Consider the following 18,183-nt stretch of genomic DNA (forward strand, 5'->3'; position numbering starts at 1 on the left):
GCCAAGTGAATGTCATTTCCTTATTGTAATTCTTCCCTCACAAGGCAAGTTCCTTCTGGGTATCCACTCAGAACCACTTCCTTGTCTTATGACCCATAGGTTAGGGTTAGGGTTAGGGTTAGGGTTAGGGTTAGGGTTAGGGTTAGGGTTACGGTTAGGGTTAGGGTTAGGGTTAGGGCCCATATGGCTGCTGACACATTTTTCTTACAATCCTGTATTCTATGTGTTGCTTTCAACATATATTATAGTCTGCTAACACTATTCAGAGTACCTTTATACTAATGTAGTAAATTTCATTTATGAAGGAAGCATGTAACAGTGTATTATATTAGAGAAAGATTTTATGCCAGTAGCATCTTGCCAATATTATACCCTGCTTTTCCTCCTGCACAGACATCTCTATCTTACCTGCATGTATTATGGACAATAACATGGTTTGTGCAACGGCAACCACAGCATAAGGCACACCACCATATACTATAAAAAAGCTACCTTAGGTCTTCTCTAGCAGATATTACAAGTTGATATGTTTAATCTGCTTTATTTTGAGTACTCTTGGGGCAGTAATTGTTTCATGGTTTTTCTGGAGAGATGTATAGAAATAATTGTTCATTCATAGAGATAAGGTGTTGGGGAATCAAACGAGTGGGATATTCAAATCCACATTATTAACTACAATAACTCTGTGGTCTTAAAAATTCTAATATGACCAAATAAACCCAGTCTGTTTAATAGCATATCTTTCCTATTCTCAGGGAGATGAGTGGTCTCATGGCAGCGCTGTGAAGACTAAAGAAGCCTTGCAACTCTCTGATTTCCACTCTGATGGAATATTAACAGGGTTTGACAAATGAGGGTCCCATATGGGTTTTCCTATGTGTTCCTCTACAAAATGCTTGTGGTCATGTACATCTTGATGGAAATAGCTACACTATCTTGTTTATCCTGTATCTTTATTAAATAAAATCAAATAGTGATAATTTATAACATATTGAAAACTACTAATATTGATTGAGCAATTTTGATTTACATTTGGCCAAGCAGTATCTTAAAGTTTCTATAATAAATTGGTGTTCTTTCAATAATTAAATAAACAAACTATAGAGACAAAATATAAAGTTAAAAGTTATATACTATGTATTCATAGAATTACCTAAGCAAAATCTTAAAGTCTAACCTGATTTCCTCATTAAAACATGGGTGAAACTTAGTAGAATATTTGAAGATCTAATGTGGACATGTTTCTTTGACTATTGTATTCATAAGTATATATTAGCATTCAATTATATTACAAAAATTATAGTCATGGAATAATTCTCATGTATACAATCTCATGCTTTTCTTATTTTATTTAACTAATATCCATTCTGACCATTTGCAGATCTCTATAATGATCTCTTTTTTTTCCACAAAAAAAAGCTTTTTATGGAAATTTAGAGCTACTTCTCTGTGGGCATCAAAATAAATATTAAGAATAAAATTTGTCTATTTTTATTGAAGGATGAAACCCAAGATAATACAGAAACTTTACTATAGAAACATTTAGAATATAGTTTCCATGTGGCTTCTTCAAGAACCAACACCCATGAAATTTCAAAATGTGATTGATTAAGAAACTATAGGACAGAGACAACACTAGTCAACTTGCCAATATAAAAGGAGGCAGTGCAGAAGGCCCTACTCTTAGATGAAGAGCTACTTGTAATTAACAGCTACTAAGGAAACCAAAAGTCAATCTTCTCCAGGAACTAGTCTCCTTATAAGTATGGTCACACCAATGATATGGTGTCAAATGTTACAAGCTGCTGCCAGGGAAATGTCACAATCCATGGTCACACTGCAGCCAGTGTTTATATCAATGACAATGGATCTTATTGAACTGAAGAATGTGAAGATGTCAATGGTCTGTGCTCCATTCCAGAATCATTTGGGAACTCCAGGGCCACCCTGAAACCAGGCAATACCAATATCAATGGTCTGTGATGCCTCCTGGGGCCATGTTGACATCTGGTTCTGAACTGCTTCCAAAGACCAGTCCATGGGTCCATGGTCCTTCTGCAGCAAGAGTCTGTGATGATGGCCATTGTCTGTGTCACCAGCAAGGGCCACACAGGATTCCCCAGTTCTACAGAAGTCCTATAGTTGTGGCCATGAGTATCTCGGGGCCTGCACTGCCATCAGTTACAAGAGTGTAGACCAGGCTCAAGCTGCTTCAGGGATGAAGTCTGTGTTTCTGGTCCTACTCCAGCCAGGATCTCAGTCAATGTCAATGGCTCCAGTTACCACTGATGACAATGCCGATATATTCGGGAGAAAGATGGCCCAAACTCCTAATAGGAGAACTGCACCACCCATACATACTTGGGACAGTTTTTCTCCGCCCTTACCATGGGTCTGAGAAAGCTGGTTCTGCCCCTCACCTGAGAAGATTTGGCCCAGGGGCCTGGACCAACAAACTCAGCTGACACCCAGGCACACAGCCAAGGTCTGGTATTTATACAACCTGACATCTACCCCATCTATGATCTTACAGAGTGTTTGAGAGACTGATCCTACAGAATCATAGTCACAGAATCTCTACAACTCAGGGCAACAGCAGCATGTTGGAGAGGAATGCTGGTGAGGTTCCAGTTTTCATGGTGTAACAAAGCTAGAGGACTTGAACCTGACCAACAGCTCATTACAAAATGAACATTTGCAAGTAATACTATTAGGATCAAAGGAAATATTCATTGTACACAGCAGCTCCCAATGTCACTAAGATGAATGAAGAGGTGATGGAGAGTCAGGAATTATGGATGAGAAAATATCATAGTTTCTTTTTTATTATTTCTTATTTTTCTTATATTTTTTAGCTTGACTTGAGGGGGCACTTAATGAGTGAGGGACAGGAAGATACAGAAAGTTTGGATGACAAGGAACCAGAGAATAGATAGCCCAGAGACCTAGGTTAGAACTGAACAATAGAAAAAGAAACAATGAAATTATTCCTAATGGTAGTCTGATATGGTCATAGATAGGTACCTTACCCAGTGGTCATCCAAGAGGCTTCCTCTGGCAGCAAATGGGAGTAGACTCTATGGTGGTTTACAAGAAAATTGCCCCCATAGGAATGCACTATTAGAAGGTATGTCTTTGTTAGAGTAGGTATGACCTTGTTGTAGGAAGTGTGTCAGGGTGGAGGTGGGCTTTGAGGTATTCTATGCTCAAGCTATGCCCAGTGACACAGTTCACTTCCTGTTGCCTGCAGATTAAGTTGTAGAACTCTCAGCTCATTCTCTAGCACCATGTCTGTCTGCATGTCACTATATCCCACCATGATGATAATGGATTAAACCTCTGAGCTATAAGCCACTACAATTAAATATTTTCCTTTTTAAGATTTCCTATGATCATGGTGTCTTTTCTCAGCAATAGAAACTCTAACTAAGATATAGCCATAGCCAGGCATTATTTTGACATGATCTAAATTAGATGTCTCCATTGAGTACCTCCCCTCAGATATTGGGGAATACTGAGGAAGAGGGGGAAAAAATTATAGGAGTCAGAGAGTATGGAGGCCACTAGAACACAGCCTGTTGAATCAACCAAGCAGTTCACAGTCTGTTGTGACAAGTATGGGGTCTGCAGGTGTCTGAACCAGATCCTCTGTGTATATGTTGTTGTTTTTAGGTTCATGTTTTTGTGGAACTACTAACTGTGTGAGTAAGTTAAGTGTGTCTTAGACACATTTGTGATCACTTGGGACTCTTTTCCTCATACTGGATTGCCTTGTCCATCCTCAGTGTGAGGGGTTTTACCTTAACTTATTGTATTTTGTTTTGTGGAATTCAGTTGTTGTCTCTTCAAGGCCTGCTCTTTTCTGAATATAGACAAATGGAGAGTAGATCCAGAATAGAGGAGAGATGGCAGGAGCTGACAGATCAAGAGAGTAGGGAAACAGTGATTGGAATATAATATATGAGAGAAGAATCTGTTTTCAATAAAAAATAAAAAGGAATAACAACTTTTCAAGAAGTCATGAATTTGATAGGGGAGTGACACAGTGAAATAAAGTAGAGAGAGAGAGTAATGTAAATGATATAAATAAATGACATGTGTACAGAATCCTCAAAATAAATAAAGTTACGTAAGGATATTTAATTACCTTCATTGTTAGCATAAGAGTTTTCCAGATCTTAGAAATAAATGTATTATCTGGCTTCTCATTTAAATGTAGAAGTCATCAAATTCAGTAACATTTTAAGCTATATTTTGGTGCTAATAAAGCACAACAGACTGATTATGAAAATAAATATATTTATTATGATTCATGATTCTGGTCAAATGTCAACATCTAGTGTAAATCTTATTGTTGGGAATGTTCCAATGACTTGAAGAACTGAAGACTAGAAAAAACAGGAACATATTCCACCAGACTTCACTTTTTCTCTGGAAATAACACTGTTTAATTATAGAACAAAACTCCTGAATTTGTCTCATCTTAGCCACTAATCAAAGGATCTATTTCTGAGTAAAATAGTTGGATTTAATTTCTACAATCTTGGGAATTCATTCATGAGACTATACTCCCTTGTGAAGATTGGAGGAACAAAGCAAGCACAATGCCACAAGAGTTATTAGTTAAACCAATATTGCTTCTCTTATGAAGTATAGTCTTTCTTTCTATGAAGCATATGTAAAAATTAGAAAGAAATGTATTATAAAGAGAAAGCAATTAGTATGCTTCTTAAAAGTAGGTATGCACTTAACAAATGTACTTTTTATATGTTTTTTTGTATTTGTTCCTACTTTTTTGAAACAATACCTAGATTACTCACACTATTTTTTTCTCTAGTGTGTACACCCCTGAGTGAAAAATCTGAATAGTTCTGATAGTTACTCGTAATTTTCAGATAATATTAACTTTTATAAAAGGGAAGCATGTACAATGTTAACAGGTGTGAGGAGAAAATCTGATAATGTTCTATGAAAAGTGAGGAAAGAGAGCACTTCAGGAAGTGGGCTTTCTGAATAGTGCTCAAACTGACTAACACTCCCACATCCACTGTACAAAAGAACTGTGGAGCAGTCCCTCTGCAAAATAATTCGCAGTACAGCAGGTGATTGAGAAAACTCTTTGAAAAGTAATTATAAATCATTGTGAGGGAAATATAGGAAAAAAAGGAGCCAAAATGTGTATGAGCCAACACTCTTTGGATTCTGGATTCTTTGTCCTTTCAGAATCAATACCAATTGAAGAAACTTTTTTCATTGATCTGCCACCATTATGTATTAAAGCAGTCCCAACATTTAAAATTCTGGTATGAACAGAAGAACAACAAATGCTATTGATTGTGTTTTAGGAAAATTCAATCATTTTAGAGACAACTATATTACAAAACTAGAATAGAAACGATCTCAAGTATTGTGAAAAATAATGAAGTCATAAAATATTACTAACATGAGAGGAAATATGTAGTGTTTTGTGAATAGACAGTTGTCTTTTAAGAAACTCTTTAATGGTAGAGAGAAGAATTAAAAATATAAGTAAATTATACAGATGAGAATTTGCAAGGAAGTAAAATTAAATAAGCTTCTCTGAAAACAGAGAGCATTCATTATATCCCTAGACAATGTAGAACCAATTTAATGTGTTTGAAGTTTTTTATTTCTTTTTCATTTAAATTTATTATTACAAAATACTGCATTTGCATGATTCAAAATAAAACAATTAAACATGTAAATTGAGGAAGAAGTTTCACATCTTTCTGTATCTAATGTCTCTGCCACAGATAATCATTTTTTCTACTCTCCAATATAATCTTGTCAGGACTCTATTAATAAGTATATTTGTACGCCCTCAAAGGGTTTAAAAGCCATTTCATTGTTTTTAGCTGATTATGGGAAACAGATGAAAAATGGTTTTATCTTCAATTTTTCTACTGATGTATTTTGTCTTGTTCCTGTCTAGATTTATCTTATTTCACAAAGTTCCTGTATCCTTTAGTTAGATTGTGGGATAAGCTCCATTAGTTTCTACTCCATCTTATTGGTTGGTCATTGTCCTATATTGGAGAAAGAGTTCTGGTTTCTGCTGTGTTTCTAAAACAATGAATCTTCATTCTTACATCAAAATCTCAATAGGATTTTGGTAGAAGTCATCCAATTGTGACATTGACCTATGATAACATAGGCAATTTAATATTATCCCCAGCTACACAGAGAGACAGCAGTTCCAAGGACTTAACTCCTGTTAGCATAAAGTGTGAAGAAAGCTAAACAAGCTGAGGCTGGGGAAACAGGCATACACCACAATAAGTGCTGATTTTGTGGATAACTGTTGTCTTTGTGTCTTCTCCTATAGAGCACTCTTCAGTGGGTACATACAACTCAGCTCTCCTGGACTTGGTACAAAAACAGCTTTCAAACAAATTGTGTCCATGCTTTGGAGCAGGACAACTTCTCATATAAAAAGAAGAATTCATACATACAGGGTTAAAAATCTGAAGGAGTTATGGCTAGTTTGTAAGCATGAACATGAACAGGTCTAACTGGAACATACATATGATACTAGTTACATATGATACTTACAACACTGCTGCTAAGTGTTATAAGCTGCAAAGGATTGTCATTCTTGCATTATATAAATGTGGCTATGCATGCAGAATTTTCCATTTGTTACACACCCTTCGCTAAACAGGGAAATCTTACAGAACAAAGCAAGGAAAAGAGACAATGGCCTTCTTTCTGTCGTATTTCTTCCATATGGCATTTTGAAGGAACTTTATTATTATAAAGGGAAATATGTTCAAAACCTTTATGTGGATATAAGAAACAGGCTAGGAAAAATGAGAAAAACTATATTTTTTGAAGAAGACAACAGTGTTAAAAGTAAATTTAATTTTATAAATTATGTTTTGGGTCTTCCTTTGCCTAAGGAAAAAGGGAAGAAAATGAAAAAGGACAATAACAATGCAATGACAGTTGATCTGAGAGTTCATTTTTAAGGGTTTGAATTATAATTTAGCTGTATGATTTGTTTATGTTTATTTCTACTTTAGTTCTTAATTGTTGTTATTAAGAACAAATCACGAAAACTCAATTTCTATTATGTATTACCATGAAAAATAACACATGTGTAAATTAGTGAATCCTATACACTAAGAGATGCAAAAATTTTTAACACATTTTGGACATTCCTATATCCATAGAAAGTGGTCCATGAGCTCCTAAATGCTTAGCAGATGCTGGTCCATCATATTACTGATGGTACAGCCCACAATTCATCAGGATAGACATTTAACATCATTTGTATGATTTGAACAATATTTAAAGCCAAATCATATGAAAATGATTTCTATTTCTATCTTAATCTTTTTTCAACTCATAGAGTAAATTTAGTTGCAGAAATTCAAAATGGAATTGTCAGATTTTTATTAAGTCTGTGTTCAATCTTATTACAGCTGTCATTGTTATTGATTACTTTGGCATTTAATGATTTATAAATTTTCTAATGAATAGAAAAGCTTATTGCGCTTAAACAATATTTTGCAAGGATAACAGGAAATAAAACACTGGCATCTTCAATTAACTCATTTATCACAGAATTTAAAAAGCATCAAGTAAAGATATTTTTGTTTCTAAAATGTACTGAATTGAAGTAAAATCTTTTCACCTTTTAACTGAGTAATAATACAAACTTCGATGAAGTTCTTGTGTGTATTGCAATATTTTAGTTTTTCAAGCTCTTGTAACAATCTACTAGTTTCTTAAGATGACCAGCACGTATCAATTAGACATCCCAATATTTATACTCATTCTATTTAATTACCAATAAAATTTAATTGATATTTGTGAGAACTGAGAAATATAAGATTGTGTATCCTGTCTCACTGAAAAAATATTTGGATTAGATAATATGCATTTTATGTAATTCTCATTTTTCTGTCCTAATGATGAGCCATTGAAACTTATATTCTCAAGTTACTAAAATAAATGTACATAATGACATTCTTAGCCAGGTGCAACACATATGAACCATAACAGTGAACAGGAAGGCAAGATATCCATAAAGGTTCAGTAAGTGCCACTCACATATCAGTGACTACCAAGAGCCCTCTAATTGGACTTAAGGTCCATTAAACAGGAGGGAAGTCCTGCCTTCTATAAAAATCTAGCGAACTTCCTGGAGTTAGTGAAATCATGGTCCTAAGAAAATTAATCTACTGCTACCATTTTTGTTATACCAGCATAATTTCTTGCTACATGTTACTATTTAACATGACAAAACGAAATACAAGTTGAAGCAAAAACTATCATATGAAATTGTACCTAACAATTCATCAGGAGGGAAAAATTCCCAGGAGTAAACAAAAGAGTCAGAGACACACTCCTGTTATTTCTGTTATTGATATCCATTAATTCATGGTGGTCTCATAGGATTGAGGGAGCTATTTTAATTTTCTTATATCTGTTGAGATATGCTTTGTGCCTGGGTATATGAGGCCTTTTGGAGAAAGTTAAAAAATGTTCTGAGTAGACATAATATATATACATATATATATATGTATATATATTATATATATGCCAATATTATATATATATATATATATATATATATATTGTATTTGGATGAAATGATCTCTAATTATCTATTAGATCTTTTTGGTTTGTAATGTCTGTCAACTTCAGTATTTTTCTGTTTAATTTTTGTCTGGTCATCCTGGTCATTGGTGAATGTGAGATATTGTAGCCCTCATTATCAGTGTGTGATTAAAGCTTTAGTATAAATTCTTTTACAAATGTGAGTGTCCCTGTGTTTGTGGCATAGATGTTAGAATAGAAATGTCATCTTGATTAAATTTTTTTCTCTGATAATTATAGAGTGTCCTGGGGACTGAAAAATTTTTGATTAGTTTCATTTGAAGTATATTTTGTTAGGTATTAAATGGGTACAATATCTTGAATCTTTACTCTGAGATAATGCCTATCCTTGATGTTAGGGTATGTTTCTTGCATCCAGCAGAATGAGAGATACTATTTTCACATCAGTTCTGTTAGTCTGTTTTTGCTCTTGTTGTTGGAGAGTTGAGACTAATGAAATTGAGAGATATCAATGACAAGTGAATGCTTACCCTTGTTCATTTTTGCTGGTTTTGGTGATCATGGTGGTGGTGGTGGTTGTGGTGGTTGTGGTTGTGGTTGTGGTGATGGTGGTGGTAGTGTGTGTGTGTGTGTGTGTGTGTGTGTGTGTGTGTGTATGTTTGCTTTCCTTCCTTTGGTTTTGGTTGAATGAGAATATTTACTTCCTATGTTTATATGAATAGAGTTAAACTCATTGGTTTGAAGTTTTCCTTCTTGCACCTTCTGTAGGCTTGGATTTCTAAGTAGATATTCTATATATTTGACTTTATCATTAATTATATTTTCCACATCTATGGTGGTGGAAAATTTTACTTGTTATAGTGATCAGTTTTGGCTTGTGTGGTCTCTTAGAGTTCACGGCAAATCTGTCCATGCCCTTGTGGCATTTGAAGTCTCAATTGAGAATTATGGTGTGATTCTATTAGGTCTGCATTCATATATTGCCTGATCTTCTTTCCTTGAAGCTTTTAATATTTATTTGTTCTGCATGTTCCATGTTTTGAATAATATACGGCAAGGGGAATTTCTATTCTCTTCCAATCCATTTCACATTATACATTCTTCTTTTGCCTGTATTGGCATATCCTGTTTTAGGTTAGAAAAAATTCATTGATTTTGTTGAAAATACTTTCTAGATATTTGAGCTGGGATTATTCTACTTAATACAACTATTGTTCTTAAGTTTGGTCTTTTCATAATGTCTCAACCTTCCTGGTTGCTTTGTGTTAAGAAGGTTTTAGATTTAACAGTTTCTTTAACTGGGTTATCCATTTCTTTTTATAATACCTTCAATGCCTGTGATTCTTTTTTCCATCTCTTGCATTCTGTTGATGAAGTTTTCCTCTGTACTTCCTGCCCAAATTCCTATTTTTTTCTTTCCAGAATTCCTTCAGGTTTTTCTTTACTGCTTCTGTTTCCAAAAATTTCTAACTTTTTAGTGTTTTATTGGTGTGAATAGTTGACACAATTATGGCAACTCATATATAGAAGAAATAATTTAAATAGTTCATTATCCGCATGGTGGGAAGCATGGAAATAAGCATGGCAGCATGTAAATATACATGGTGATGAAGAGGAGCTGAGATTTCTACATATATCTCCAGACAGCAGGAACAGAGACAGCCCAACCCGTGTGAAATACTTCTTTTTACAAGGACACACCCCAAATAACACCACTCATTGTGAGCCTATGGTGACTATTTTCATCAAAACACCACATTTTCCTTTCCAGTATTCCCTCATCTTGTCTATTATTTGTTGATTCTATTTCCATTTGTCCCCTTCAACAGTTTATTTGTTCTTTGTTGGCTTTTTTAAAAAAGAATTTTCTTTTTAATTTTCTATATTTTTAATTTAAATTAGAACCTTGTTTTACATGTCAATCTCAGTTCCCTCTCTGTCACCTTCTCCTTTGCACCTCACTAACCCCCTATCGAATCCCCTTTCTGCTCACCAGGGAGGGTGAGGCCTTCCATGGGGATCTTAAAAGTCTGTCATATCATTTGGAGTAGGGCATAGGCCCTCCCTGTGTGTCAAGGCTGAGAGAGATCCCTCTATATGGAATGGGCTCCCAAAGTCCATCCATGTACTGGGAATAAATCCTGATCCACAACTGAGGCCCCATAGATTTACCAAAACTCCAAACTGACATCCTCATTCAGGGGGTCTGGTACAGTCCTTCGCTGGTTTCCCAGAAATCAGTCTGGGATCCATGAGCTCCCCCTTGTTCAGGTCAGCTGTTTCTGTGTGTTTGACCAGCCTTGTCTTGACACTCCTCCCTCTCTGTAGTTCAGTTCAGTGTTTACTGTGGGTGTCTGCTTCTGATTCTTTCAGCTACTGGATAAAGGCTCAAGGATGGCATATAAGGTAGTCATCCTTGTTGTCTTTCTTTAAGGAATTAATTCATTTCCTTTTTGTTTGCCACCCTTTTGGGGTGTTTTTAAAGAGATTTATTGCTTTTCTCCAATTGTTTGTTGTTATTTTCTTAGATTTCTTTAAGGTTTTATTTTTTTGTTTACTCTTTATAAACCTCCATCATCTGCATATAAATTGTTTTAAGATCTTTTTCTTGTTCTTCAAGTATGTTAGAATATACAGGGCCTGTTGTTTTAGCATACCTGCTGTAGTGGAGATGTATTGCCTTGGATGCTGTTGATTATGTTTTTATGATGTTATCTTGGCATCTGGATTTTTGATGACTTGAAGTTTAATTAATTGTTTCTGAATTTGTATGTGTTGGATAGATCATTTGGTCCTTGACTTCTGTTTTCTTCTCTGGATTTTTAGTGTGATGTCTCTGTGTTGTCTGTTTTACTGCCTACTCAACTGTGTGTTTATAAGTAATGCCTGCTAGTATTGGAGGTTGGGTGACTTGAGGAGTTGGGAGAAGGAAGTTTAGAGGAGAAGGTCTTTATGACCTTTTGGGGATGGGGTCAGAGAAAAGAAGTTTGTAGTAGTTTTCTACCAATAGAACTAGGAATGAGACTGGGGGATTATATCTCAGGAGCAGTAGGAGAAGTGTTGGTCTGCCTTCAGCCTACTTTCCATGGGTCTGCCAAATCCACCAGAGATATATGGAAGAGTATGGGAAGGCCGAAATTCATATTCTGTTGAAGCACTAGGGACAGGACTAAAGGATTGGGTCTGGAGGAACAGAGAGTTCCTTGCAAGATTTTAAACTATATCCTCACACCCAGAGATAAGTGTAACCACCACCTTTCAACAAAAACTGCTTTTTTTTTTTTACAATAAATGGAAACCATTGCAAAAAAAATTACAACAGTACAGAATGAAAAGTTCAACACATTAACACATTATGCAAATCCCCATCCTATAGAATACATCTAGATCATAGCTCCAGCATTTGTGGCTCAAGAAACATCAACACAAAAGGGGAAGGGAGAGTGCAAGAACTAGAACATCAAGAAGCTGGTTGTAAAACAGCTGTATACATAAGACCAGAACAATGACAATATTAATGGACATACTAACATGAAAGGAGGGAAATTACATGGAGCCATAGCTCTAGACAAAAAAACAGGTAACTAATGGCTACAAGGATGAGACCCCATATTGGTATTTCAGTATGAAATAGTCATCTCTGGAAACATACACACCTAAGCAAAAAATTAGATTTACCAGGGAGGATTTATAATTTCTGCATGCACACACATTTTGTGTGTGTGTGTGTGTGTGTGTGTGTGTGTGTGTGTGTGTGTGTGTGTATCTGTATGCAACAAATGTAATCAAAGAAACAATCTGCTCTCAGTTTGAGAGTGAACAGGCATGAGAGGCTACCTGGGGTTTGGAGAAAGTGAAGGAGAAATTGTAGTGGATGGTGGGTGGAAAGGGGAGAAGATGCAGGGGGGGGAGTTGGAGGATGGGAGAGAGAACTGGGATTGGTATGTAAAATAAGATTGTTTTAAAAATAAAATGAAAATTTCAATGACATCATAGAGTTGCTGATGTTTCTAGAAAAGTAATGTGTGCCGAATTAGCACTCATAATCCTTGTTTTCTTCTTCTCTTCAGTTATTTATTTGATCATTTTGTTTATGTATTTGTGTATGTAACATTTAAAAGGTAGAGCTGTATGTTATATATTTCTGGGGAATCTGCATTAAGGATAGATAGATGTTTATAAATAGCATCAGGTAAAAGTTTAGAAAATTAGAAATGTGTTGTTTCAGAGATTTGCTAGTATTTTTGCAGAAAAACAAGGTTAGATGTATTTGGCATGGCAAATGTTTTTCATTCACCCAATTTAAATCAGTGAAAAATAATTGTAAAAGTAGAGATTAATTTGGATTTCATGTAAATTAATTGTTGATCATAAATTAAATATTTGAATGTTTCTCTTTGCTTTGAAAGGTTTATATTGCTGCAACATAGACTGTTTTTGGAGACAGGGTCTCAGGTAATCCAGACTACCCTGAAACTCATGATGTAGCTAACAATTCACTAAAGATGACCTTGAGCTTCTGATTCCTAAGATCTGGTATCATGTTTGTGCCTACACCCAGGTTCGATTATGTGGTGCTAGAATCTAATCCAGAGTTCTCATATGCTTGGCGATGACTCTATAATTGAAGGTATTTCCTTAGTTTTAGGAAGACTGATACAGTATAGTAAAATGACTTTTTTACATAGAAATAATTTTGAATGTACATTAGGCAATGTCTTCTTTAATATATTTCAAGGTTCAATTTGTTCTAGCCTTTCTTTCTTTCTGCTTCATCTACTTAATCAGTTCCTGCTCCTTTCACTCTTTGACAATTTCCTCTTCTCTGACTTTCTCTTTTTAGTGTTTTTCCCCTCCCTTTTCTTCTTTGTCAGCTGATATCTCTTCTCCATTCCAACTCCATTCCATTTATTAGTGAGTTTCATTATGATCTTTGGACAAAGATTGATGACAAGCTTTCAGAAAGATTTCCAAAGAATACTAATGTATATCTTAAATTCCAAGCTTTTCTTCAATCACCTGTGGACAAATGCAGTAATAAATCGTTTTGAAAACACTACACTGAACTAAAAACAAATAAAAACACAGCTACTAGGATCAGTATCCTGTGGTTCCTGGCTTGTGTAATAATTGACAATTTTATATAACTCCCATTCCATCTAAAATTGCTTACCCAAAGGAAACAAAACAATGACATATTACATATCATTAAAATTTACACAAATCTGTTTGTCAAACCTAAAAAGTGTGTGACACCTACGTTACAAAGTTGGTCACTACTTGAACTCCAACTTGGAAGTTTCACAGGGGTAAAGCAGAGCCAGGAATTGTCTGACAACCTACAATCATCGCTGGGATTCTGTCCTACCTGATTAGCAGAAATAGCTCATTTTTCTCTTTCATTTGGCTTCTGCACACTGATTATTTCTACATTAAAAATTGTGCATTGCTTTTATTTAAATTTATGGATGACTTGTTATTTTAATTTTCACTGGCAGTTTTTTTCATTATACCACAGAATTTCAACATTTACTGGCTACATTTGTTTTCAATCTCATATGACAATAATTGATACTAGTATTATTAACTGATTTCCCCCAAATCATTAAAATTTAATTTTTGTGTTCAGATTTTTGAATATCTATTAAATACTTTCAGAAAGATACATTCTAATAAAAGGATACCATTTAATAAGTTGCTGATATATTATATTATATTACCATAATTGGTAACATAAATGCATATGTCTTTAATCACATATAAAAAACATAATGCTGATACAGTCTGTCAAGTAACAAATAATTACACATTACATACCACTACAAGTACAGAATAAAGGGGCCACGTTATTTGCAGTTCAGAACTGTCTGCTACTTTCTTAATATTATGCCATTTAACTCCCAGAAGAAGCAACTCTCCCAGATTAGCAACCTAACAACAACAACAAAGGTTTATTTTCTTACATTCGAACTTTCATTCTGAGGACCAGGAATGCAATTCAGTGCTAGATTGTTTGCTGAGAATACATAAAGTGTAAGCAGAGACAAGTAAATTGGAAAGAAAAAAGAAAGGAATAGGAAAATTCTGTCAGTGTTGAATAGTAAATATTTGGATATTGCTATAATGACTCCTAAATTTTTAACCATATGACATGTTTAAACCTATTCTAATTCAGACATGTGAAGATCTCTGATGTCCATCTTACTATCACCATTTTAAGTGAGGAAATTAGTTGAGGTAATTAACTGATATCAGAGAAGTGGTATGTTTGTTATAGGCAGAATGATCCTAAACGCATCAATGAGACCTTTCGAAAAATCTCCTTTTAAAAATAGATCACATGTGACTTGTGGTGCAGGAAATAATGTGAGGTGTTAGATAAACAACCAAATGTGGAGCTGAATTGAAGGAAAGCATGGAAAGCCACAGACAGACTAGTGAGAATGTGGAGAGGTCAGTTATGATTAACTCAATGTGCCTAAAGACAAAATGTCCAGTTTCATGTTTCTTTTTTATTTTTAGTCACCAAAAGCACAGGAACTAAGAAGAACAATCAATAACAGGGGAACTACATGATACTGAAAGGTCATCATCATTTAGACAAAATGGCAGGATACAAAATGAAAAGAAATTACCACCACCTTCAGGACTGATAGAGGGTAATATCTAAAATGTATCAAAGAACACACACACACACACACACACACACACACATGCACACACACACACACACACACACACACACACACACACACACACACAAAACTGGAAATTAAGAGAACAAGTAACTAAATTTAAAATGGGGTACAGATCTAAAAGAGGAAATTAATAGTTGAAAATACTTAGAGAACTGTCCAGCATCCTATGTCATTTATGGAATATTGAAATAAAATATCCTTCAGATTTCATCTTATATGATCAGAATGACCAAGATCAATAAACTAAGTAAGAGCTCAGGCTGGCATGGATATGGAGTAAGAGGAAACTTCATATATTGCTAGTGGAAGTACAATCTTGTACAGCCATTATGAAAATTGTGTGTCAGTTCCTCTGGATGCTTGGGACTGAATCTACCTCAACAGCTAGGTACCTCATTCATGAGCTTATACCCTAAAGATTCTACATCATATTACACAAACACTTGCTCAAACTTGTTCATTGCTGCTCTCTCTCTAACAGCCAGAAATTAGAAACAGCCTAGACTCACATCAACGAATGAATGCAGAAAGAAAATATGATACATTTACATTATGGGAAATTGATCAGCTGTTAAAAAAGAAAAATCATGAAATCCATAGGCAAATAGACATAGCTAGATAGTGAGGAGACCTCAGAAATCTATGGGGCCTCCTGTAGTAAATCAATACTTATCCCTAGCATAGGTGTGGATTTTGGGAGTCCATGCCATATAGAGGGATACTCCCTGAGCCAAGACACAAAGGGGTGAGCCTAGGCCCTATCCCAAAGGATATGACAGACCCCAAAGACCCCCTATGGAAGGCCTCATCCTCCCTGGGGAGCAGAAAGGATATGTGATAGGTAGGGTTTTAGTTGGGGAGGGGGTAGGGGAAGAAGGGAGGGAGAAGGACCTGGGATTGTCATGTAAAACAATCTTGTTTCTAATTCAAATTATAAAAAAGAAAAAAATAGAATGCAATAGTCCATTGAGAAATTGGAAAATAATCATCTATAGTGAGGTAAGCAGACATAAAAAGACAAATTTGTTATATACTCACTTAACATGTCAATGTTAGATGTTAAGTCTTTGATAAGCAATCTACAGTTAAGCAATCTGCAGCTCATATAACCACAGATGCTAAATATAGAATAAGTGACAATAGGAAAGGGAAGACTCTTCCTAGGAAGGGGAAGTAGAATAGATAGTTGTGGATGTAGGGGGAGCAGGAGAATACAGGATACAAGGAGCAAATGAAGAGGGGAATTCACCCAGGAATAAGGAAGGGAATACAGTGAAGGACAGCCATTCAAGGGTGAAATTGAAACCTAGTAAAACAGAAGCTTCTTAAAATGTATGTATGAAAGCAATATAAAGTGAATCACCAAGTAACAGAGGATACAAGCCTCAACTACACGTATTAGGTTACATCTAGTTGAGTTGTTAGCCAAAGGAGCTCCATGGAAACACCAAAACAACCCAAGCTATTGTCAAAGCTAGTTGTTGCTCTCCTTAAAATGGTAGCAAGTTCCATTGCTGGAAAAAATTAAAAAACACCTGCATAACTTAGTGAACATGGAGAAGTAAAGCTGATGCCTACTTAGAGCCTACACCCCTACTGACTACTCTTTGTTGTGGAAGGTAATCTGAACACTCCCAAGGTAGTTTGATCTACAGTGATGACATGCCTAGAAGATACCCTGATGTGATACTGGCACAAAAGTTGTAGGTGTAACTAACTACAATCTGATCAGATTTAAGGTCTATTCCATGAGATGCAAACCATGTTCAAAGATGTTCTGAAAATGATAGGTTATTGACCCAAGGTAAAACAAAATACTATTGTTCTACTAAAGGAACATACTAATATAATGTCTCCTACAATGTTGTTATAATCATAGATCATAGTTTTGTACGACCATCAGAGAAGCTTCCTCTTACAGTAGATGGGAACAAATATAAAGACTAACAATTGAACTATATGCCAACTCAGAGACATCATAACACTCAGTCGAAATGAAATGGTCCATCAAATCCCTCTCCTACAGTACCAGGGACTTTACAAAAGATGATGCAGAAAGATTGTAAGAGCCAGTAATAATGGAACACACAAACACACAGACACAGGCACACACAGACACACACAGAAACACACAGAAACACACACACACACACACACACACACACACACACACCAAAAAACAAACAAAAACATAGATGCCATAGGATTGATGTCCATATGAACTCACAACATGCATGGGCACTGTAGAGGTGTAAGCCAGGTGGGGATCCCAGCACTGACAGGTGAAGTAGATACAAGCCCCATTGAAAAACAAGGAGCTGTCTCCAATTGACATCTGCTCACAAAGAAAAAAATTAGCTTTCTCACATGAAGTATCACTGGGAATACAAACAAAAATAAGGGACAGGTACCATGTCCATCAGTAGATGGCCAACACAAAGCAAACTCACCTGTACTTAAGAGAGCTTTATTTTCTCTTAATGCTTTGTCTGAGTATCTTCCTGTCTTCCTTCCTTCCTTATTTCTTTCTTTCCTTCCCTCCTTCCTTCCCTCCTTCCTTCCTTCCCTCCTTCCTTCCTTCTCTCTCTCTCTCTCTCTCATCTGTTGATTATCTATTATGGTTTCAAAATTTCAATTTTTTTTATAGAGTGTGTGTGTGTGTTACTTTTACTCTTTCTTTTTATTTTCTGGTTTGTTTTAGTTTTGTCCTGCTCAAATTAGCTTATATTTTATTTTATTATTATTTCTCATTTGTTAAAGATGCTTGCTTGTTTTCTCATGATTGAGCAGGAAAAGATGTAGATTTGGGTTGGAGGGGAGGTGGGGATGTGGGGAAACAATAAGGTTGGGAATTGAGGAAGAGGGGAGATGGGAAAGATCTGAATGGGGTGGGGAGGGG

This window comes from Cricetulus griseus (genome assembly GCF_003668045.3).
Source record: "Cricetulus griseus strain 17A/GY chromosome 1 unlocalized genomic scaffold, alternate assembly CriGri-PICRH-1.0 chr1_0, whole genome shotgun sequence".
NCBI classification, from domain to species: domain Eukaryota; kingdom Metazoa; phylum Chordata; class Mammalia; order Rodentia; family Cricetidae; genus Cricetulus; species Cricetulus griseus.